The 24,761-nt window shown below is 55.8% G+C and overlaps 1 protein-coding gene and 1 long non-coding RNA gene across 6 annotated transcripts in view; both read left to right on the top strand.

Moving 5' to 3' along the window:
• The window catches only part of LOC137672467 (uncharacterized), a 38,343-nt gene extending 24,695 nt beyond the window's left edge, over positions 1-13,648 (top strand). For 3 of the 5 annotated variants that reach the window (XR_011049578.1, XR_011049579.1, XR_011049577.1), the window contains exon 4: positions 10,327-12,663. This is a non-coding gene — a long non-coding RNA (uncharacterized lncRNA). Of the gene's footprint in view, positions 1-10,326; positions 12,664-12,730 lie in introns of those variants that run through there. The other 2 variants (XR_011049581.1, XR_011049580.1) reach the window with 2 other exon arrangements.
• Positions 13,649-18,470: 4,822 nt separating this feature from the next.
• The window catches only part of LRFN5 (leucine rich repeat and fibronectin type III domain containing 5), a 28,977-nt gene continuing 22,686 nt past the window's right edge, over positions 18,471-24,761 (top strand). Inside the window, exon 1 of the mRNA XM_068416676.1 lies at positions 18,471-18,550. The gene's annotated coding sequence lies outside the window, so the exon portion shown is untranslated. The remainder of the gene's footprint in view (positions 18,551-24,761) is intronic.

Below are 24,761 nucleotides of genomic sequence, written 5' to 3'. Positions count from 1 at the left end.
TCACTGCAAAACAGTGTTGCTCCATCACTGCCTGGTGATTTTTTTTTAAATGTTGCCTCTTCTTTAGCAAGCCGGGCTGTGACCTGCTGTGACCTGGTCCGCAGCCCTGCAGAGGTCCCGGCAGGCTCTGCTCTCCATGGCTGTGGGTCTTCCTTCCTCGCTGCTGTTGGTGGACGCGAGTGGAGGTGGGCACTTTGCTCCAGGGCAGAGGCCACAGGGAATGCCTACGAGTTCACAGAGGCCCAAAGGCAGAAATCGGTGTTGGTAAATTTCTTTGCCTCAGTTTCCCCTCTTTGTCTTCCATTGGATAGCTCTTTTTTTTGGTCTTGATTGGTTTGCTGCTAAGCCTGCCTCCGTGCTCATCACCTGAGTGTCTGCACGCTTCCTCGAGGTAAGGTATTAGCATATTTGCATGTTGCTATTATCTCTGTGCCAAGCTGAGAGGTTTCAGCAAGGTCTGAAGAGGTTTCAACAGGTCTGTTTCAAACAGAGCCCCTGTGTGCAGGGTGACCGGCCCTGGAGGGGTTTCCTCAGCAGCTGCTACCCATTTGTTCTTGTGCTCAGATTACGGTTATCATGAGTTGGTACTTGCACTCTCTAGTCCTTCTACTGTGTTGACATGCAGCAGTCACGTCTCCCTGTTGCACTCATTTTGCCAGGTTAGACAAGTCAAGTTCTTCTGATCTCTTCCAAAACAGGTACTGAGGGCTGCTGCCCTCTCCCACTGCTTTAGAGATCCTTACTGCCCCGTTTGTACAAACTACACTGTTTGTACAAGGCAGTTTGAAATGCCTGAATGCATGCTTGTCCTAGGGGCAAGTTAATGTATTTCCACTTGATTTTGATGCATCATCTTCACAAACCTTACCTGTCTTTCCTCTCCTTTGATGAGCTCAAGAACAATTATTTTAACTGCTTCATTTTAGATGTTTCTCACATTTTAACATACTATTAAATCAAAGCCACCCATCTGGTAGATTACTGTCTAGATGTGCTGTCCATCTGGTAGATTATTTGTTCTCAGTTCTAATTAAGGAAGCTAACTCTTTCTCCTTCTTAATCCTGAGCAGAATTTGTGAAATGGTCCCTGTCTTCTGAGGCAGGACTCTGCACAGTGCCACTCGAGGCCTGGCCACCTCCAGGTACTTCGTGGGAGGTTGTGTATGTGACAAAACCAGTGACAGACCAAGGAATTAGTAGTTTTGTTCCCACGGCCCATCAAAGAGAGAACAGGACAAGCAACCACTGAAATGGTGTGATGCATTAAGCAGGTGTGCAAGCCTGCACTGACTGCTGGAGGCAAAAATTACTCCAGAGCATGGCCATGCAGTGTCCTGACTTAATGTGAATTACGTGTCAGAATAAGGTTCCCCGGGGCTGTCCTGGGGCCGGGACCCACAGTTGTGTCTGGTGACAGCCACAGCCATAGGACACACAGCCTCTGTGTTTGCCAGCCTGCTTGCAAGACTCCAGCTGATGCTTTTGTGCTGAGTGAATTAATAAGTTTTACTCTAGTTCCCCCACAGGAGGCAGATAAGGAGCCAAAAAACAAATAAGCAGCACAGCCAGAACAGCAAATGTGTTTGCTTTAAGGAGTGCAAACCATGGTTAAGTTTCTAGACCCCGAAGCTACAGGCTTCCTCAAATTAAATTAATTTAATGGTTCATACATTTCCTCCATAGAGATGTGGGTACTGAAACGTGCATCTCCAGGCGGGCGCAGGAAGGTCTGGCAGACACCCCGCAGCAGGGTGCCAGTGCATGTCCCCTCAGCAGGGCCCAGCGCCCGCAGCCCTGCCCGGCCCCGACCGGCACCCGCAGCTCTGCCCGGCCCGCGGTGCGCGGGGGGAGCCGGGGGCTGCGGAGCCTTCCCCAGGGGGTCTCAGCGAGGGGCCGGCGCAGGCACCGGGCAGCGCTGCCAAGCCCAGCTCCCACCTTCACCCGCCTCCAGCTGCGCCTCCTGCCAAGGCCTCTCCATCGCTTCCGCACCGAGAAGGTTCTGTATTCCCGTCCTCCAAATTACGTTTTACTCATTTGCCCAAGGCCTAACTCATCTTCTGTCAAATATTTTTTCCCCTGTGTCAGAAGCGCGGTTCTTATTACTCTGTCCCTCACATCCGCCTTACCCGAATGGCGTCTGTAAATAATGAATTTGCATAACGAGCAGTATTTTTGAAAACCGATTGCAGCCTGTGCAGGTGACCTTGTGACTACAAACAAGCTAATAACCTTTGAAGCACCAACAAGAAAACACAGCGGTACATCACGTCTCCCTCGGACGAGGAGGTACCGGACCCGCGGGCCGTGCTGGCAGCGGCGGGTTCGGAGCTGCCGATCGGTGGGTGAGCTCCGTGTGCGACCTGCCCTGGCTCATTTGTTGGCTGAACGGATCAGCCCGGGGGTGGCCAGGCTGTGACCTGCCTTCGGGCTGCAGGCCCCCCCCACTGCCCGGTCCCTGGGCTGTTACAAGATCTACAAGCTGCATCACTAGGCGATGCTTTACTTTAGATGTTTTGTAACATTCAAGTATCAGTGGTGTTGCAGGGGAAGGCTGAGCTCCCGGCCAGGGTCCGACGTTTGCAGCAGCGCAATGAGAAAGGTGCGGGAGGCAAAAAAAGACAAAAAAAAGGAATAACAGCAGGTGTCATCTCCCATGAACTGGTTAACTGTTCATCTGCGGGGGCAATGTGCACCCCCTTCGTCGAAGCCAGCTGCCCCCCCAAGGACCCGGCTGGGCTCCCCGGGACGGGAGCGGGTGAGGGACCCCCGGCCTGACCCTGGTGCCCACTGTGCCGGGCGGGCAGAGGCTGCCGAGCCGTGCCAGGGAGCAGGGCCGAGGGGGGCTGCGAGGGCTCCGCGGGGAGCAGGCGAGGCGGCGATGGGCAGCACCATGGCAGCAGCCAGCCTGCCTCGGAGGGGACAGGGCTTACCCTGCGCGGGGGAGAAACCAGTCCTGGTGCCCCTTTCGTGTCTCTAAGCATCAAGAAAACCGGTGTGATGCCTTTCTTCCTCTCTCATTAAAGATCACTGTGCAGCTGCATTCCGGCAGAAGATTAGGTTTTGTGGATGTGTGCAATGCAGGGCAATAATTAATATCAATATTATATAAATCAGCAGCCTGGCCTTGCCTGCAGAGCCGTGCCGCCTCTCCCTCCGCGCAGGCACGTGTGACACCTGTACGGCAGCGCAAACGTGGAGCGGGGAAGTACGGGGAGGGTCAACATTGTGAGAAATAGCAGTGCAGCAGGTAGGGGAAACCGCTGAGACAAACACATGGGACGTCAGGCCCAGTCTGGTGATCCCTAAGTTTTATATCCCCTGCAAAACCGATTAATAACTAGAGCTAATCAGAAATTGTGCTTTCTCCCATGGAAATTTTTCATAGGAAAAAACCCCATGAAAGTAATTTCCGTTAAAACCTTCCATAAAAACTAAAAGCTCTTTTTTCAGCGGGGAGAAGGAGTTGCTGAAGTCCCACATTTCCACCCGTTCTCAGATAAGCTGCCTCTAGGGGAGTGTTTTCAAGCCAGAGGTCCCAATTCCACACAGAGCTGCAATGCTTTCAAGCGGAGCCACAAGACTGACAGAATTCAGTCTAATCCAATATTCATGTGAAAATCTGATGTTGCACTAAATTGCCAGCACACGCGTGGAGCTGTGGCTGGGAAACGCCTTGGAGCTGCTGCAGCAGCTGCTCTGGAGAGCACCATCGGCTACGGGGCGAGGGTACACCGGCGTTGGGGCATCTCGGGCGATCGCACGAGGCAGAGCCCTCACACCCCCGGTACGTGCCGTGGGGGCAGGTGCTCTGTCCTTCCTCTCTCTCGGGGACCTGCCCTCCCCAGGGAAACCTTCCCAAAGTTCGCTGTCCTTTTGGCTGCCCCACCCCAGGGGTACTGGTGTATAAAGGGGCTTTGGGAGACTGTGGGCTGCTGTCATGCAATAACAACGGGCAGGGCTTGAGCAAAAAGGCTTAAACGTGCCCCTTAACAGCCTTTCCATTTTAAATGCAATCAACAAATTGCTCTTCCCAGTGAAGCAAGATGGAAGCGCTGAGGAAACAGTAAATGTGCATTACTCATGGCACACCATTCACCGAACAATCCTGCAATTATTATTTCTGACAAGTCATAAATAATGTAGCAGAAGAAACAGCCCTGATGAGAGGAGAGGGATCCGTGTCACTTCTGTTCATCAGCGGGGAGAGGAAGGGTGTCCTTGCCTCGGGGCCCCTCCGGACCACTCCTCCATCACCTCCCGCAGAGGGGCTGCAGCGGGGCACTGGCCCCAGCTGCCCTGGTCCCCTGCTCGGGGCTTCCCCGGGGCGCGGAGGGGTTGGCTCAGGGACCCTTATCGACACCCAACACCCGAACACGACTGATGGATTCCCTCGAGCTGCTGGCACCAGCACTTGGAGGAGAGCACCTGCCCAAGTACAGCTCACTGGCCCGCACGCCCCGATGCGACACAGAGTTTGCTGGTGTTCCCATGTGAGGAAAATACCCCAAATTCCCTGAACAATGGAGCAAGCCAACATGCTCACAGGCTTTTTGATTCTTTTTAAGAATTAGGATAAAACTTTGGATGGGGGTGAGGGGACAGGTAAAGAAAACGATCTGGTAGAAACAGTTCAGGATTTCAAACTAGTGACTCATTTTGGCTTGGAATAGGAGTAAAAAATTGCCGTTCTCATTCTTTTCCAGCAGGTCTAGTTTACTGGCTTTCATAATGAGCCCCCCTCATCTTCACTTTTAAGTAATTCCCCAAGTGTAACATTGACATGGAGAACTGCAGACCCTACCACGTACACAATGTCCTTCCCGACATCCATGACATTTCACTGAGATGATAAAACTTTGGCTGAAAACTTTAGCCCCTGGGCAGATACAAGGTTTCTCTGAGCTTTACTGAAACTATAGAGCCGGCAGTAAATTACAGCCTTGCCCTTAGAGGTTACCTAGAACAGCTTAGTCAGTTCACCAAGGAGAATATAAAATATTTTGCAAAATATCAGGCTTTTCCAAAAATCAGTGTAAACTTCTTGCTTAATTTTATAACATCAAACCCTGCCCTCATTCTTACCTCCTCAATTTTTCCATTTGCCCATGACAGCATGGAGTCCCCTGCTGACAGCAAGCTGTGGTAAATTAACTTTATCACTTTAAAAAAAAATATGTTTAAGATAGAACCGTTAACTCCAGCTGAAATAATTCTATAGATTCCTCCTGCATGCGAAGACATTCAGTCAGGAGATTATATCTCTATAACTCTGTGATTTAGATGTGTAAATATTAAAGTCTGATCAGCAGGCTTTCAAAATGCCAGAAGCTCTGAGCGTGGCTGTGTGCCAGCAGCCAGCACCCCGCTCTGAGCGTGCAAGCGGTGGCGAGATGGGATGGCCACGTAGGAGCAAAATAACCCCCTCGGTGATGTGCCCGAAAGCCGACTGGGAGGGTGCAAGGCCACACGGCAGCACCCTGCTGCGGGGGCTCCGGGCAGGGAGGGCCACACGAGCTCTGCTTGCAGCAGCCGGCGGGCATGGTCCTCGTTTGGTGGGACTGTGCTGCGCCGCTGAATTGTCTTGAGAACGTCTGCAATTTTTCCTGGGCTTGTCATCCTTTTACTACCCAAAGGAACGTGCTTTGGGTAGCCCGTGGCGTTAGATGCAGACTAGATTTCCAGACTGGGATATGGGGGTTTCACTTCAGTGTTGGGTGTGTAATGATGCTCTGATGGTGTGTCTCTGTTCAGCCCACACCCAGGGCTAAACAATAACTGGTTGTTCTCTCACCCAACGTGAGACCCATTTGAGCCACAAATCACTGGAAACTGGAAGAACATTCTGGGATTGCATGCTTTAATCTCTTTTCCAGTTAACTGCTGTAAGGTAGCGTGCAGGTCTGTCGTCTTTGCTTTGACGTCTTTCTCGTTCCTGCATTCTCCATATTTTGCATCGATTTTGGCGCATTTTCTGCTTTTATAAACCAGACTGCCAGATTTTCTGGCTTCAGGATTTCATCTGCAAAGTCAGCACGCGTTTTCCAGAGCTACATTCTGTTATTCCCAGCATTAGTCTTCAGTTCCTTTCATGATATAGTGCACTGATGGGCACAGACTGTTAGGGTCTGGGATTTGGAAGTACATTGCTTTCTGACACAGCTCATGCTAGATAAATGGTCATATGGACTCTTGGATGGACCCAGTGGCTGTTTGTGTCTTCTGATGTATCTCTCACAGTGGAAAATGTTATTACCTTTTTGCAGAAATAATAAACTTATAGCCCTGATAATCTAAAAGCATAAGTAAGGTAAGATCTGTAGAGCAAGGTTATATATTTTAGTAGAACCACTGACATGGCAGGTGGAATTTCAGATCTGAAGAGCTTTTGTTTCTGAAATATTGCCTGTTTTCTCCCAGCTATATCAGGTGGTAAAGTAAAAAATCCCGTCTGTGCTGTAAATCTCCCTTGCTTATAACCTCGGAGCATCGTGGCTGCAGCAGCCCTACTGCTGCACCACGTGAGACAAGCAACGTCATTTCTGTCCTCTGAGGAGCAACACGGCAGGTTCAGAATCCCAATCAACCGTTTGAAAAATAGTCTCATGAAGCTGCTGACATAAATGTTAATTTGATAAAAAATGCCCTGTAAGGCAGCAATGTTTGGGTTCTCCTCCTTTAGATTTACACAACAACGCACCCGGGAAGAAGCCCCTTTCACTTTTGGTACTGCACTGAGCCGTGGATAACGCGTGTGAGCCTTACACAGAGTAAGGATTAGTCTGGCTAACTAGATGCTTCAAGCTCTTTTTAATTGCAAACAGGGATAAAAAGCTGAAATACCATAAATATAAAATGTTTCAGGGGTTTTCTTAACATTTGCTGGAGCAACATTTTGTTCTGCTCTCACACCAGAGATGCTGGGGATGAACAGTTTGTTGTATTGCCCAGGGAGCTCTGCAGAACTGCCACGGGGGAGGCACGCAGGTCTGGTGGCTGCTGGAGCAGCGCCCATGGCACATCCCTGCAGCACATCATCCCTGTGGCACATCACCCCCGTGGCACATCACTGCGGCACGTTACCCCAGCCCGGCACAGGCACTCCTCCTGGGGCGTGGGGCAGGGCTGCCGTGCCTCTGCAGGAGTGCTTGGCGAGGATTTGAATCCAGGGAAGGATGATGATGACTGAGTGCCCGTGACCTTGGTGGTACTGGGGACATCATTTTCCTCCCCGTGGGGGACGGCAGGTTGTCCCGCCAGGGACTGCCCAGGCACAGGAGGCTGAAGGAGGTGAAGCACGTGCAGCCTTTGCAGGGAGCCTCGCCCTCCAGAAACCAGCGTTTATTGTGGTACAAACACTATTTTAAGCTTTCAATTGCTGACATAATTAATGGCATACAATGCACACCTTGTATCATATCATACATCAAACGATCTGATGTATTACACACAGCAGAGAAACAATTATTTATTGCAGACTTGTCCTCCACATCTTCCTAAACCTCACAGTCCGGTTTATGAGCTGCAATGTTGTGTGGCTGTGCCTGTTCAGGTGTCTCCTTCCTGATTTATTTATTTTTCCTGATTTTTATCCAGTTATTCAGTCTATACTGAATAGTGGTGATTATTCATCCCTGGAGCCCACGGCAGTGAGCCCTGCTTGGCTGGTATTCAGCTGTCTGGGGGCACCTCGTTTGTCTTGGGTTTGCCTTGAACATAAGTCATAAGCCACCACAGCTGCTCAGAAATACACCCTACTTTTCTGCCAGACAAATAGATAATTCTGCAAAACAAACACACAAATTAAGTGTAAATATATACTTCAATATTTTTTCCTGCACTTTTTATTAAGTAAGAATCAACATTTGGGAGGATTTTTCTCTTTTCCAGAAACTGCTTTTAGTTCCAAGCCCTTCCCACCTGCAGTTTCAGGTCTCCCTTCCCTGTGCCCACCAGTTCATTCCCAGCTGTCTCTACTGGAAAAGGGATATTAAAAGAAGAATGGAGGGAATGGAAAATGAAACAAAAATGTTGAAGATTTGAGCTTTTGGTAAAAGTGGGAACTCACCGAGGAACCACTACCCCACTTTTCACAAGCAGGTTTCCCCCTCTGCCCCAGAATTACTTTTTCATCAAACACAATGGCTCTGGGGGGCTCCAGAGGCAGCCCACCCTCACATCGTGGGCACCAGGGTCCTCTCTGGGGGGCTCCAGGGGTCCCCACAGCCCACCCTCACATCGTGGGCACCGGGGTCCTCTCTGGGGGGCTCCAGGGGTCCCAAAGGTGCTGGCAGCCAGGCAGCCATCTCATGGGCACGCTGTCTGTGTGAGTAAAGCCAAGGCTTCACCGTGGCGTAGCTGAAATCTGATCATCACCAGTCCCACAGCAGAGACGCAGCAGTTAAAGTTGCGGTGCTGAGGCCTGGCAAACTCAGTGCAGAGCTCACGGCCAGTGCCCGGCCGTGGCAGAGCTGTGCCACGGGGCTGCACACTCCCAGCTGCAGCCATCCTCTCCTCTCCCTGGCAGTCTGTCTGGAGTGGACAAACAGCCAACAACAGTTTGCTTTGCTTTTGCAACCCACAGTCCACCCAGCTCCTGAGCTCGATGCTTTCGCTGCCCTCATTTCGGTGCTCATGAATTTAACGATATCTCCTGTATTCCCCAAGCAGTGGCCACAAGCATTTGTTAGGGAATGAATTAACATTTGCTGTGTGATACAATGAAGGGAGAGAGCAAAAAGGAGAGAAGAGAGGAAAACTACAACTTCATGCCTGGATTTCTTGTATTTGTTAGTACTGAGTTTTGGGAAAGTGGAATGGGAAAAAAAAAGTAATTTAAGTTTTATTAAATGTCAACCTCTCACCATCAAAGAACTGTAATAATGCTGGTGGGTCGTGTAAATAAACCACAAACCGCCCACAAAATCTGCTCTGCAGAGGTCACAGGAGATCCAGTTGTTCAAGCTGTTGCTTAAGAAAAATATAAGGCCAGGCTGTAACGGTGTTTTTGGGGCCAGCTGGGAGGGAGGAAGGGAAAAACCACCATGATTGTTCGCCAAGAGAGTCCTCCCAGGCAGGGATCCCTGCCCTGTCCTGCTGGGTGTCCCGCAGAGTACTCCTGCCTCATCACGCCTCTCCTGTGAGCCCTCACCACCACGGTCACAGCTCTGAACGCTGCTTCCCTACTAATGAATAGATGCAGGTCGCTGAGTTTGACTTTGCTATTGCAATGTCAGCCCTTTCCAGACCCAGAGTTAGCACCTGGCTGCCCAGTGTACAGCCTCACTTTTGTAATGGAACGGGATCCTTCCAGGAGGGATGGAAGCCCTTGAGAGCTCTTACACAAGTCTTAAATTCATTATTAACAATGTAGAACTGCTAATTGTATGATTGTAATGTAGAATTTGGTAATTGCTTACTATACAAACACTTTAACGATTTAAAGAATGCATCTAATTACTGGCTTTTGACAGAAAGCAGGCTTGAAATAAGGCCAGGGCTGGAAAAGTGAGTGGCTCAGCATCCTCACAGAGCGCGTGCGGATGAAGTTACAAGCCAAGGCTAAGTGGATACACCAGCCGGTTGCCACTGAAAGGGGAAATCTTGCTCACCCACCTCTTCCTCATCCTGCTTCCACTTCTGGGTGTGCTGGATTTCCTCTGTAGCAAAGGGCTGAAGGCGATGCCAGGAGGTGTTTGTTGGTACCATTTGCCGGCCTTAGTGGGAGTTTAACTGCAAAATTAACCCACGAACAGCCCGTGTTTGTTACTGATCACATGGCAGCAGTGTGGGAGGTCATGGAGTAGCTGTGTGAGAATTGGCCAGTGTACTGCTTTGGGCGGGGGTAGCCAGATGGGGGGGGCTGAGGGAGCAATAGGAGGGCTGGGGGGGCTGAGTGAGGGCTGGGGTCCAGGCTGGGAGCTGTCGCTGCCTTGCTGTGAGCAGATGGGCTCCAGGGACGCCTGCCTTGACACACATGACAGAAGCAGGGAAGTTTTACACATTTTTTCATTAAACCTATCTTAAATATGGAAATACTGCAGAAATGGGACTTGGTATTTCATGTGTGAGCTCTTCTGCACATTTTGGTGTTTCTCATGTTTGGAGGTAAAAACAGGATTGACAAAACTCTTCTGGCTTTCTAGAGGAAATATACTCAGGTTTACTGAATTGCCATGATAAATTTGCTTTACAAAGCTAATCTAAAATCAGAGTTAATAAAATCTCTAGAAATGCTTTTCCAGCCAGATAAGCAGGGTAAAAGATTATTTCTTTTTTTTCTTCTTCTGTTTTTTGAGGAAGAAAATTAATTCATTGTTCTTGTTTCAGAGTCAAAGCTCTCCTTGAAATGCAGTGCTCTCAGATGTGACCAGCAACACAATCCCCTCCTGGACAGAGCCAGCGGTTCAACAAGCTTGTCTCAGAAATGAAGAGTTTTTTGGTGGTCACACATGGAGCAGATTTGTGGTTCTACTGATTGAGAGCATCTTATCCACGAGTATCTGTAGTGTTCCAGAAGGTAAAAAGCTTTTCTGGCAGCAGCTGCTTTTGCTACATAGTTTGAAATTGGAGAGGGGAGTGATGAGAGAGAAAGCCAAATGGAGACAATAGTACCTATTTCTTTACTGTATGAGAGCTTTCCATCGGAATGAACAAAGAGAAAAATCCCACTCGAATACCAAGAAGTGCCTTCCTGCAATCTAGCTGTGTGCTGCTTTATTTAGGTTCCTCCACAAAAGGGAGGATTTGAGTGAAGTTGCCCCAAATGAACGAACAGTTTTAAAGAGAACATAAGGAGTGAGAAAACTTGCAAAGAGTGTGGGGGAGAAAAGATTATCCACCACAAGGAACTTACCCAAGGGGCCATTGGAGTTTCGCCGACTGAAGTTGTTTTTCTTTAACCCAACCTGGGTTTGTCTCCAGAAGAACTTCAGACAGCAGCAAAAAGCAGGAGCGCATGGCTCTTGGCCTGCGCTCTGCGGCAGGTCAGGCTGGGGATCATCTGCCCGCCCCTGTTCTGTAAGAAATAAAAATCCATGTTTGCCACCTTTGAAGGGCACCTGGGATGCAGCACGGGAAGCTGCTGGTGCTGCCCAAGCACAGTGCTGTGGTGCTCGAGGCCCCACAGGACTGGGCATCCTCTCCTTGAAAGGTCACACCCGTGCAAGCTGCGGAGAAGCTGGTGTTAGCAACAGGAGGAGTGAAGGGTAATTAACAGTGACGGTTCCTGACCCAGGCGTCCCTGATCTCCCTGACTCTTGTAAAGGGAGTTATTAGTCAAACACAGTGCCCGTGTGTGAAACAATTATCACTAATTACTGTCACATTGTGGCATTCTGAGATTTTTTAAACACAGCATGGAAGGCGTGTGTGATTAGAGAGACCGTCGGGGCCACGAGTTCTCTAAGGCAACTTTGGAAGTGTTTTCCATGCAGCATATTCCTGAAATGAGAAGATTCAGCGCCAATATGGTGACTTTTAATGCCTTTTAATCTGTACACAGTATTAAAAATAAAGCGGGCTGGTAGTCCGAGACCAAGAACGGGCAGCGCCATGCAGCAGGTAGCCATGCAGAAGGTAGCCCTAGCCCTCCCCTCGTGCCCCCTCAGAAAGAAGCGATTGGAATACCTGGCACTTGTGCCCGTTCCTGTGACTCCTCCTCAGGCTCTCTGTCCCCTGCAGCTCACTGTCCCCTTCAGCTCCCTGTCCCCTGCAGCTCCCTGTCCCCTGCAGCTGGCCGTCCCCTGCAGGCAGCATCTTTGCATATCGAGTGTCGGGCATGGGGACTCCCGTGCCTCGGTCATGGTGGCAGAGGAACCGCATGGGAAGGACACAAGTGCTCCCCATAGCCTGCCCCACGGCAACGCGTATAGAGAGGTGGGCCTGAAAGGCCGTTGAAGAGTGCTCGCTGCCCTGACCAGACAGAGGAGTAAATCCTGGACTGGAAACACTGTGTCGTGGTTAAACCGAGTAACTCAACAGTGCTTGGAAATTGCTTAGTCTCTTCCTTATTAGATTTATCTCGCAGCTCTTCCCTCTTCCTCTGTAGGGTTCTTAATTCAGAATTTGCTCAAATATTTTCCTTCAGAAGATTTAATATCTCGAAGTGCAAATATCCAAACCCCGTATCATTTTGTAATTTCATACTCCATGGCTCTTTCATATGCATATCACTCATTTGCTCTCCCTTTGAAGAATGCAGCTTGAGTAATGGAAATGAAAGAGAGCCCATTCAGGGCTGATTTTCACTGAACAAGCTCGGGAGCTGTGGGGATCCATGCCAGACTCCAGCTCGCTCTCTTTTGAAGAGTTATTACTACACTTCTTTTGCCTGTGTGTCTCTGTATTCTTTTCCCAATTAGCAACTTCCCAAAAATACTCGTTACCTTATTGTTCTCCCAGTTCTGCTTGTTTGGGATGCTTATGCCTTGTACTCATTAAATGTGCTTTCTCCTCCTGTTCTGACGGAATATCACGTTCCTTGTCTGTGGAGCAAAACATCAGACAAAATCAGACCTCGCCTGCTTTCAGCAGTGAAATTTTGCAGTCACAATTGACTCATTTTTCGTGTAGCTTTTTCGCTTCGGTGTGGTTGTGGCAGTGGTGAGCTTCTGTAGGCTCTGAACCGTGACTGTAAGGACTGTAAATTAAAGACTGTAAATGAAAGATTTATTTACTTTTTCCTTGTGTGCATAAATGAGGTCTCTGGTAGTTCTTCCTTCTCCCCTCCCAGCCAGCTGAACACGGGCCCTCAGCTTGTTGCTTGGATATGGGACATGCAGAAGAAGGAAGGCAGCGCAAACGGCTTGAATCATTGGATACTCTTTTCCACGCAAGATTTGGCTTAAGGGAAACACTTAAATCAGCAACTGGTAGAAAAGCAAACAATTTTTCGGTCTGTTATGGAAACGAGCTCTCCACATGGCTCTTACAGAGCAGCAAGCAAGCTACAGGAATTGGAGCAGGCTGGAGATGTTGATTTTGCTATTTTCTACTGAGAAGCCACCTCAACAAAGAAGGAATAAATTGCATAAGAAAGAAACGTGAGTAAGAAAGAATTTTAAAAGACCAAAACCCAAAAACCCAACACAAAGAGAGTGCAAGTGTTAAGGGAGCACGTTATTAAAACATCAAGGGCAAACCCAAACACTCCCAAAGGAGGGAGGAGGAGACGGGTGGTGTCAGGGCAATGGTTGGACTCGATGATCCCAGAGGGCTCTTCCAACCTGATTGATGCTGTGATTCTGTGACAGGCACTCAGCGATGGGTGATCCGACATCCTCATTTGGCGATGGGCGATCGCTGCTCTTGGATCCGGTGGGGTTTATCTCCCTCTGAGGAAGGAATTCAGAGCCAAACCAGCTCCAGACAGCAGCACTGCACTGCAGCACCGAGTCCTCTCCTGGGGCCATGGTGAGCTCGCGGTCAGCTGGGATGAAAAATAAAAAATAAGAGGTTTGGGGCCGAGGGGGAAAAGGCTCTTAGGAAGCACAGCAAACGCTTCTCAGCTGTGCCTCAAGGTCTTTCCCAGCCAAAAATGTGCTCCTGCCACGCAACACCGAGTGATCTAGTGTGATCTAGTGTGCTAGATCGCTACTGGACCTCCGGCATTCATTTGTCAGTCCTCCAGCTTACACCTACCGATTAAAAAGTGCTGAACGATATAAACCGCTTTTTTGAAAGCCAAGTGCCGGTGCTCCAGGGCTCCGGGACGCGCCGCCGCTGTCCGCAGCCTCCCCGGCGCCGGGGGCTCCCCCCGCCTGCGGGCTGCAGCCGGGTGCGGGGAGACGTAACGCGCCCGAGGAGCGGCCCCGCCGCGCTTTGTGCGGTGCAAGAGCTCCCCCGTCCTACGGACCGAGGAACCGGGAGAGGGAAAACCCCGGGGAACGAGCGGGGGGGCAGCGCCGGGCCCCGCTCCTGCTGCTGCGGGGGAGCCGCGCCGGGCGCCTGCCGCGGGGCTGCGGGGGGGAGCCCTGCGCCCCGCGGATCCACCGCACACAGCGGGGGGGAGCCCTGCGCCTCCGCGGACGCCCTCCGAACAGCATCACCTGAGGCTGTGAGGGACGAGCAGCCCCTGTGAGCACCGCGGGGGCACACGCGCGGGCCTGGACGGTGCGGGGAGCCAGCTCGGTGGGCACAGCACCCCACGGCCGGCTGCAGTGGGGTGGCACCGTGCCCAGGGCCTCGGTCCCTGCGTTGTGAGGTGATTAAGGGTTAGAAAGAGTGCACAAAAGTAGCCCTATGTACTACTTGTACAAAGCACTTTCCTCAGGAAGCTCTCCTTATTTCAGCCAAAAAAAGAAACGATGAAATCATTTAAAAATGTTATCTATGAGGGGGGAAAGGTTCCAGGTTCAGGAGTTACTGGCTCTACCACGAAAAAGTCATTAATACCGTGCTTGGAGGCTGGAGCAAGACAAAACTCACAGTAAGTCTTGCTAGGAAGGGTAATGGGTGAGGTACATGGTGGCTGGGCCCCGGTGGGAGAGGGGAGTCCCCGAGGGAGGGCGAGTCCTGACCAGGACTACGTGGGACCTCAGCTGGGTAATACTGAGCACCCCCAGCCCCGGGGGCCATGCAGGCCAACAGCACCTATGGGGTACGCTGCCAGGCACCTGGGGGTACGCTGCCAGGCACACAGGGGCTCCCTGGGACACAGACCTGCCCCTTCCTAAGGCACTGAGGTCTTTCCCACCCCAGGCATCAAAGGGAGTGTGCAGGCACAGACACCCCCGCGGTGTCACCCCGGCAGCCAGGAGCACCCCAGGGAGAGCCCACAGTGGAGGGGTGAACCAGAGGGAGGGGAACGGTTTCAGGGTAAGACCTGCAACAGCACAACAGTTCCACGTTGTCACTTAGGTCTGGGTCCTGGATTTGCTTATTTGCTTAGACACGGATTAAAACCCGTTGCTGACCGCTCCCGTTCAAAAGCTGCTGGGGTTTCGCTCTAACTAGCCATGGAGCTACACTTGGTGGTGGGCAAGTGCCCGGTTACACCAGCACAAAGAGCCTCCAGGCCAGAGGCAGCGGGCAGAGCCGGACTGCCCAGCAGCATCACCCACGGAGAAGCTGGGCTGAAGGCAAGGCACCATATAACCACAGGTCCTCCAGATCCAGAGTAGATGCTGGTCACTGACGCTGTGTTCCCAGGAAGGGACATACATGATCTCCAGCAGCTGGAGTGGCTTGGTTCTGCAAGCAGATCACAGCCAAAAGCATCCCAATGCCTTCGGGGTGCCCTGCTTTCCAACGAAGACCCCATCATCTGCCCTGTTGCCTCTGTGGGACAGCACCCATGAGGCAGCCTGACGACAAGGCCGAGGGAGTGGGAGGCGGCTGGAAGAGACATGTTGTGAGTACACAAAGTCAGAGCCATCACTGCAGACACATCCAGTGACCTGACAGACGGGCTGTCCCTCTCACCGCGCAGGGAGTGACCCTGCCCAGCACACCCACAGCTCCCCACACTCCCAGACGCTCCAGGGAGGAGCAGTTTTTCCACTGGGTACGTTAACAAGGCAGTGGTGCCACTTCAATCCCATGTCCACCACAGGTTTCAGGGTGGCAAAGAAGCTGCAGAAGCCCTTGCTCAGACCGCCGAGGCCAGAGGGTGCAGGACATTATTGTAGCTGTCTGCAAGGACATGGAGCTTCTGGCCTGTGCTCTAACAGTACCAGTTCAGAGTGGTCCCGAACCAGTCCTCGTGGCGCGTTTGTGCTGGACGGTAGCAAACCCACGTACCCTCCAGAACACGCAAGGCTCTGAGCGCGAGCTTCCACTGAGTTCCCCCTGGGCTTTCTCATTTCCCTTTGGCCAGGAAAGCCCTCCCCAGACACCCGCCTCCTTTCCTGATGCCTGCCACGCAGCTGGTATCACCATCACGCCGGCTGTCCTGCTCCTGGGGCAGCAGAGAACTGACAGAGCAGCACACGCTGGAACACAAAGCCCAGGGAGCCTGTCTGATCTGGTGGACACCAGCCAAGGTAACAGACGTTTTACCACAGAGCATCTTCTTGTCTCTCTGCTCTCTCCAGAGGAGAGCACGCTGTGAAAGCTGAATCAGGGCCGAGCACGAGACTGTCTCCAGCTCCAAAGGACAACTGTGCTAGAACTGAGTGTTAGGGAGAGAAACCACAGAGCCAACCCTAGCAAAATCAGCTTAGTCACATGGGTCACTTAGAGTCATTCCCTCCCGCCAGCATTTCAGCCTCTGCCCTGTAACAACTCAAACCAGCAGCTGGGATGTGGAGATAAACACTAACCTACAAGACCCAGCCTGGCTGCCAGGCCCCGGCCAGCTTCAGAGGCTGTTGGCTGCTGCCCTGGGACGTGCGCTCCTCCCCAGACCAGGGTCACACGCTGCTGTGGAGGCCACAAAACCAAACTCCCTTTCCAGGCAGAGTTTGCAAGGACAGCAATTTTCTCAGGTTGCGTGGACAGAGCGGAGCCTGGGAGCGCTGCTGCATTCTCTTTTCTCACCCGCACCAACACCAGACACTGCATCCCAAGGCACAAACATCTTCTGCACAGTGTGAGCAGAGGTGTGAGGACTGTCACCGCACCTTTCCTTTTCTGGGACGGGGCTCCCTCCACATGCATCCCCAGCGAAACACCGGCGTGTCTGTCCCAGCAACGTTGCTTCCGTTGCCTCTGAGCGCACAGAGCAGTCGATGAGTTCCCCCTGCACCCCGCGGCAGTGACCGCCCTGCGTGCTGGTCCGGCTGCAGACAGCATCGTGAGTGCCGAGGCTGGAGAAGCCAAGCAGACCTGGGCAGCCCCAGAAGAGCAGGCAGCTGCCTGCCGTCCCAAGGGGAGGGTGTCCGAGGAGATGGGGCCCATCGCCCAGCGGGTGCAGGGCGCCTGCCTACACCTCCCTCCGGGTGCAGGGTCACTGGCAGCTGATGGGGTTCACGAGCTCCTCTTCAAGGCTCCTCTTGCTGCTCCGCTTCGGGTCCTGCAGCATCACCGACATTTTCTCACAAAAGAGCTGTAGAGAAAGGTGTCAGTATTTCATAGCACGAAACGCACTCTCCTCCCCGTTAGAGCCCCGGAGGCAGGTAACGATCGCTAAATCCCTAAAAGCTCCCGAATTTATTGACCCCAAAGACAACCCAGCCTTTCCTTTTCCTGCCGGGATCATCCCCTCCTACAAGTCAGGTGTCAGGGCCCGTGTCCTCAGCCCAGGCGCTCGGAGGACGGGTCCGCGGGGCGCTGCCCCCGGAGGTGCGCAGAAGCCGATCCACCATGCAGGTCAGCGCCGAGCCTCCGCCGCTCCCGCACCCTCGGGCCGACTTGCGAGGCCGAGACCGCCGGGCAGTGCCCAGGGCACAGCCCCAGCGCACCGCGCAGGGCCACCGCGGACCCCGCGCCGCCCCGCCCGCCCCGGCACTCGGGCCCCGCGGGGCTCCCGGCGGAGCGCTGGGCGGCGGCGCCCCGAGGACCGCGGCCGCGCTCGGCCCCCCCCCACCGCAGCCCGGCGCCGGCGCGGCGGGGCAGGCGGAGCCGTGCCCGTGTCCGTGCCGGTGCCCGTGTCCGTGCCGGTGCCCGTGCTGCTCCCCGGTCCCCGCTCGGCGCAGCGCAGCCCCGTGCCCGGCGCGGCGGGGGGCGGCCCGGCGGCACGTCTGCGCGGCGGCCGGGCGGCTGCGGCTCAGCCGTGCGTGCGGCGGGGCGGGGAGGTGCCCGGCTCCTGCGGCCCGCCCCGGCGCGGCACGGCACGGCGCGGCACGGCGCGGCGGAGGCGGCGGCTGCCTCCATGCTGCAGCGAGCGGCGCGGCTGCCCGGGGCCGGGGCCGGGCGGCAGCCGGCGGCGCGGAGGATGGGAGCAGCAGCCGCCGCGGAGGGGCGAGCCGCGGGCGCCGAGCTCCCCGCCCTGCCCCGCCGCAGCGCCCGCCGCCGCGGCTGCTCCGCCTGAGCGCGCCCGGCGCGGAGCCGCATGGCCCTGCCGCCGGCCGCCCCTGCGCGCTGCGCGGCCGCTCCGCTGTAGCTGCGCCCCCCGCCCCCCCCCCCCCACCCCCGGGAGGCGCCGGCGGGGCTGACCGCGGCCGCGCTCCTCGCCCCGTCCGTCTGTCCGTCCCTCCGCCCGTCCAGCGGCAGCGCCCCGGCGCGCAGGATTACGCAGCGGGGCGCGGAGCGGCGGCGCTTTGCGAGGATTAACCTGGCGCAGGCACACGGCAAGGTCAGCGGCCGGCGGGCGCGGAGCGGGCTGCCCGCGGCGGGGCGATGCCAGCGGGCTCGGCGGGCTGCGCCGCTGCGTGCCCCGCGCCGCCCCCCCGCCTCCCGCCCGCCGCCGCCCGCGCGTGTGTGCCCGAGCGCTGCCCGCCGCCGCCCGCCGCCGGAGCCGCGCCGCCGCGCCGCATGGGGCCGTCCGCGCCGGCCGCCCTGCCCGCCCCGGCCGCGGGCCGCCGCGGAGCCGCTCTAGGATGCTGCTGGTGAGCGGCGGCACAGGGCGGAGAGGCGGCCAGCCTGCCCGCCGCCACGGCCCGGAGCCCGCCGGAGCCCGGCCGCACCTGCAGGGGAAGCGCTCCGGACGCCGTCCTTCCCCGGGAGGCGCCAGGTAATCGCGGCGGGCGGCCGAGCCCGGCTGCAGCTGCATTGCAGCCCGCGGTGCTTGTGCGCGGGGCGCGGAGGGGGGGGCGGCGGTGGGGGGGTCCCGAGCCGGCCCGGGCGGGGCGAGCGGCGGCGGCGGGACGGGGCCGGGGGTTGGGGCTGGGGGCGGCGGCGGGACGCCCCTCCCGGGAGGGCGGCGGCCGCGAGGTGCGCGGAGCGGCGCGGAGGCAGCGCGGAGGGGCCGGGCCGGGCCGCGCTGCCGCCGCTGCCCGCGGGACGGCGCCGGCGGCCGCCCGCGGCTGGGGGTGCTGCAGGGCCGCCCGTGCCGTGCCGCGCCGTGCCGTGCCGCGCCGCGCCGGCCGCCGCCCCCTCCGCGCCGCGCTGCTGCCGCCGCCCGGGCAGCGCCGGCACCGCCGGGCCGGGCCGCGGGCGGGAGCGCGGCGGGGCCGTCCGCAGCCGCGGGCGCGCAGTCTCCGCCCGCGCGGTGCCGCGGGAGCGCGTCCGCGGCGCTGCGGCGGGCGCTGCCCGTGCCCGGGGCCGTGCGCGGAGCCACCCCGGGGGGTCCCGCCAGGGCCGGGGCCGGCTCCGCTCCTCCGGCTGGGGGGGGGCGCGGAGCCGCTCCGGGTGCAGCGGGGGGTCCGCGGCTGCCGCCGTGCGCCTCTCACCAGCCGCTGCCCGCCGGAGGGCCGCCCCGTCCTGCAGCCCCCGCCGGGGCACACACCCCGCTCCCGGCTCCTCTGTCCCGGGGGGCGGCCGCTTGTCCCCAGCGTACCAGGGTGCGAATGCGCTGCTCTCCCTTCCCTCCCCTCCGTCCTCTGTGTGGTGAACACTTCTCATCTGCAGGAAAGCAAATGTAGGACAAGATAAACCTTTTTTTTCCTGCTGGAAGGTTCCCGTTAGGGGAGACAGCAGAGCAGTTGTAGAGGAGCCAGCGGAAACCTCGCAGCCATGTTGATGTCGGGAGCACACAAACGTCCTTCCCGGGAGCAGCTGGAGCTGAGGAGAGGCCGGTGGAGGGGGAGCGGCACGGGCACAGGCCCGGTTTGGGGGCCGTCACGCCTAGGGAGGCACGGGCACAGCTGGGCTAGAAGTGCTTATGAAAGCCCCTTCCAGTGCTGCTGCTTGCCAGCACGGGCAGGCAGGGGGTCTGCAGCCCGCTGAGCTCTGCCACGGGAGCTAACGCGAGCGCTGCCCTCTCTCATTTCCCTCTGTGGCACTGGACAGCACGGTTTCCTCTCCTGCACCTTCGTCTTCTTCTCACCTGGTCCATCGTGTCTCTGGGGCAGGGACTGTTTCTTGTTGCATTGAGTGTCTAGAGCAGAAGGATGTGTTAGTCTCAGCTGTGGGCATGAACGTGACCTCACCAGTCCCCCAGACTGGGATGGGAAAGCTGGCTGCCTCCAGCGAAGCCCAGCCCTTCACAGCCTCCAGCTGACTGTCATGGAGCTGGACAGGCCAGCAGTTCCTACACCGTGGTCATCGTGCTCTCTTGGTACTGATCCTTCCCATCCACGCTTACATTTCACGTGTTCCCAAAGCCACGTGGTGTCGGTTCCTCCTTTCTGAGCATCCTCGGGTGAGCACTGGTGTGACCAGGCCTGTTCAAGTCAGTGCGGCCAGACACCAAACCAGTGAGACGAGGTGGATCCATCCTGGGTCTTTAGAGCTCTCTTGGCTACCACTGCGTGTCTGTGGGTGGCTGGCGGCTGCGCGTGCCTTGTGTGGGGCTCTGGCCAGGCTCCCTGGGAGCTCAGAGACGTTCCCCAAGCGCTGTGGGCTGTGTCGGTGCCTCACCGTGGTGCCAGCCCCGGGCTGCGTGGTGCTGCCACGGCCTGTCCCGGCGGGGGTGGGTGTGCCGGGGGCTCCAGGGCGAGGGCCGGCGATCTCCCCGCTGAGCTGGGAACGGGGTTCGATTCTGCACAGAGCCGTACCAGAGCCTGAGCGTTCTCAGGGCCCAAACACCTTCCTGATCTACGTTTCTAAATATATACTGCACTCAAGGGATTATGCACTTGTTTCAATGCATAATAAATGCATGTAAGTGCGTAAGACTGTATCAAAAGGCATAGCAGAGCTTGCCAGTTAGGCCGCGAGTCACAAGCCTCCCTCAGAAGCCTCTCCTGGCGTATTAGCTCGCCGTTCTGCTTTCAGAAAGAGCAATTACTGGTTTTGTCGTGGCAGTGCAGCCAGTGGAAGTAAACCACGGGTGTTTCAGGCACCTAGCACAAGTTCAAGGCTGAACTGGTTCGTTCAAGAAAAGACTGGACATGGCACTTAGTGCCCTGGTCTAGTTGACGTGGTGGTGTCAGGGCAATGGTTGGACTCGATGAGCCCAGAGGGCTCTTCCAACCTCATTGATTCTGTGATTCTGCCTGTTGACCGAACCACGTGTGGCTGCAGGAGTGGACTCCCGGCTGTCCTGTCCCGGTGAGGGCTGCGGGCTGAGCGCTCCTGTCCTGAGTGTGACCAGGAGGAGGGCTGGGGGCTGCGGTGTGGCGCTGCACAGGGTGGCTTCCCAGTGGCTTGGTTTGAGTTGTTTGTGCAACTCTTGTTGCCTGGAGAAGCTCCCGTTTGCCACCAAAGGTGTGGACGGTGACAGGCCGCGGCCGTAAGACAGGGGAAGGAGGGTGAGGGGTGGCTGTCCAACCCAGGAACCGGCCTGGGTGTATGGGGCAATCCAGGGGGAACCCGAGAAGAAACGTGGCAGAGCAGCATGGCAAGAAGGAGCCAGATCTTCCCTGAACAGACGTCCCGTGGTGGCTGAGCGTGGGGTTTCTCCCCTGGCGCTGAGGAGGCGCGAAGGTGGGTGAGCCAGGAGGCACGGGCTGGGCAAGGGTGCCTGCGGGCTGGAGGTGCCTGGGGAAGGTGGAGCACCCCGAGGTGCCCGGAGGGCTCGTCCGTCCGCCGGGGCCCATGGAGGTATTTCAGGTGCTGGAGAGCTAATGGCTTTCCGTGGCTGATCGATACCGCCTGCGCTTTCAGCTGCGGTAACAGGTTCAGTTTTATAGAGCAATCTTTTGAATACGCTCTGAGCAAGCAGCCGGGCCAGAAGATCAGTCTAATGGCTTTGCCATTAACGTGCCTGCAGAACTTGAGCCAAACAGAAGAGGCTGGTCTAAGTGCTGTTGAAGCGTTTTGGGCCAGGCGTGCTCCATGCATTAGGGAAGATTTGTGCTCCTTTGACCAGACATCACTGAGTGTTGTCTATTTATACGCACCTAAATATATCCTCTGCAGTCTTCAGACTTTTGTAGCTGGTAGTAAAATTACTTTTCAATATCATGGTGTTAAAATGTGCTTGCTGACATCATTTGATGAGTTTTGTGCTGAGAGAGGGGTGTGTGTGTGCACGTGTGTTTTAAATAAAAACCGTTCTTGAGGTAGTTACCTGAAACGCTTTGGCAATGAAAGCGTGTTGTCCATGTGGACGGATAGCAGACAGAAATGTGGCTGAACAGAAGCAATACTGGAGGCGTGCTCAAGCCTGGAAAGCCAAGTCCAAACCAGTGTGAGGTTTTGTTGTTTAGGAGCGAACCGTTCTTTCTAGAAATATATATACAATAATCATTGACTCTGCAATGAAATAGAATCATTTGCTTCTAATTAGTCAGATGTACCCTCTGGTACCCTGAAGTCTGAGACATTGTTTTTAAAACAAAATGCCAAATCTTGAAGAAGAAGGAGCTTCTCCTTTGCTCGGGGTGTAGCAGGTTGGGGAGCCGGCGGGGACCTTTGGCGTCGGTGCTCCTGGTCGCGGCCCGAGCCGGGGGGCAGCTCTCGTGTTCCCGCGGAATGAATCGCTCTACAAATAAGTTGTGCCCCGAGCAGGCTGAAAAATGCAGAAGGTGATTTGTCAAATGGTGAATCCAAGCGTTAATGGGAGCCTCGGCGAATGCCTCCCTGATTGTGTAGTGTGTGGCCAGCCGTGACCGCGAGTGTTTGAAGGGGGTTCCTGGTGCTGCACACCCCGTGTCCAACGCCTTGCTTTGGAGGCTGCTCTTCTAGATGAAGTTTCTCACCAGGAACTGTCTGTGAGCAAAACATTTCCATGAAAACACATGATTTACTTGAAAGTGGAATATCTTTTTTTTTCCCTTGAAGTTTTTGTTCAGGCTTCTCTGTCAAGATGGTGTTGGACTTCTTTTGGATTGGTGCCAGATGAAACTCTTCGGTTTCCATTGCCTCAGCACTGTTCCGTTGCCAGATACCTGATATTCCCTGAGTATTTATTTCTAATTCTTTGTACTGCTGAGTCTCTGGGCTTGGCCAAGGGGACAGAGGAGCAGGAGGCCTGAGCTTGACACAAGAGCCCATAGCAGTGGGCAGTGACAGCTCTGTGCGTCCTCTGGCAGAAGGACTGACCATGGGCTGTAATACAGCAGATGTACGAGGAAAACACATATGAGGAAGAAAAACCATGGTAGAAAAAGTCACAGAATCACAGAATCAATCAGGTTGGAAGAGCCCTCTGGGATCATCGAGTCCAACCATTGCCCTGACACCACCATGTCAACTAGACCAGGGCACTAAGTGCCATGTCCAGGCTTTTCTTAAACCCCTCCAGAGATGGGGACTCCACCACCTCCCTGGGCAGCCCCTTCCAATGGCTAATGACCCTTGCTGAGAAGAAATGCTTCCTAATGTCCAACCTGAACCTCCCCTGGCGAAGCTTGAGGCTGTGTCCTCTTGTCCTATCACATCAAGAGGAAGCCCCAAACTCTGTTTTCAGTGTGCTGGTGACAGTGCCGCCGGTCCCAGGGTTTGGGGTGGGACTGCACAGACCCACAGGGTGGTTGGGGTTGGGGGGCACCTCTGGAGATCATCCAGTCCGTTTCTTTAGCAACACGGAGAAGTAACGCAGAGACGTTCTGCTGCGTGTGGGTGAGCTGTGGGTTAAACTAGAGAAGTTTAGCCGGAGTTAAGAGTTCACCCGTTAGCGCAGTCTCTGCCCCAGCAGCGAGAGGCACGTACAGCCGGCAGCACTGGTGCTCCGGGAGCTGCGTTGTTTTTGTTTTCACCAACGCGCGTTTAAAATACTTCGTGTGAAGAGCCCCTGGTACGGCTCCGTGGGAGCAGGTCTGAGTAAGGCGAGCGGGATTTGTCGCCTTGTCAGCCGTGACTCAGTGGCTCTGCCGGGTGCGTGGTGTTTCACGAGAGCGCCTTCTATTCGGGGCCGTGATTCATGTTTGTGCTGCGGGCAGAGCTGCTGTGCTCGGGGCTCCTCCCGACACGTCAGCGTCGCATCTCACCCCCGCCGGAGCCCGGCTGCTGCTCTCGTGGGTCGGACCAGGCTCCGAACTGCACCTCCAGGGTGGTGACCGCCTCTCTCCTGCCAGCCGAGCCCTGGCCGTGGGAGAGGGGTCTGCAGGGGTCTGCACCTGGCCGGGGGGCGGCGGGGCCCTGGGTGCTGTGACCAATGCCAGGCAAGCTGACACAGACAGCTGAGCGTCTGCCACCACTGCGGTGTAGGGAGATGAGAACAGCACAAGCCCCAGTGCAGGCTCCAGCGGCGTTTGCCAGCACACAGGGGCTGGGTGTCCCGGCAGGCGCTGCGCAGGGGCCTCCGGCACGGCTGTGGGTCATGGCTTTGGATCCTAGAGAGGTTTCCTTGTGGGCTGGGAAGGGCTGTGGGGTGCAGTGCTGGGCACTGGGGCTGTGGGATGCACGTGGGGGGCACCAGCCCGCTGTGGCTGCAAGCAGAGCGCCCCGCACAGGGAGCCCTCCTTGGGCTGTGCGTCGCTTGGTGCCCTGGCCTTAGCAGTGGTGGGTTGGGCTGTGCCGAGCAGACGTGTCCTTGTCCCCAGGCACGGGGCAAGGGTTGCACTTGGTGAGCAGTTTGGAGGGTGCAGTCTCCTTTCCAGGTGCTCCCTGTTGCCCTGCCTGGAGCCCCCCTCTCCCTGCAGGCGGGTACTGCCGATGCCCCCCTTACAGCTCCCCTCCCTGTGTGCCCGTGTTGGCAAGCAGCGAGGAGCTCTCCCGGCAGGGTCTGGTGCGTGTTGGAAATACCCATGGGGCGGTCAGTGCCCTACAGCATCCCTTTGGCTGTCCAGGTGGGGGGGTTTGCTCCTGTTCCAGACAGGAGATGTTTCAGCCTATGTAGCTGAGTCCCTGCTGGGGCGGGGGGCACCAGGCGTGCGCTGAGACCCCTGGGCGTGGAGAAGCTCCTGGAAACAGCAGAGCTGTGCGTGCTGTGAAACACTGGCTTCTAAAAATTTAAT

Source organism: Nyctibius grandis, chromosome 20, assembly GCF_013368605.1.
Source record: "Nyctibius grandis isolate bNycGra1 chromosome 20, bNycGra1.pri, whole genome shotgun sequence".
In the NCBI taxonomy this organism is placed as follows: Eukaryota; Metazoa; Chordata; class Aves; order Nyctibiiformes; family Nyctibiidae; genus Nyctibius; species Nyctibius grandis.
This window is presented reverse-complemented; position numbering and strand designations above follow the sequence as displayed.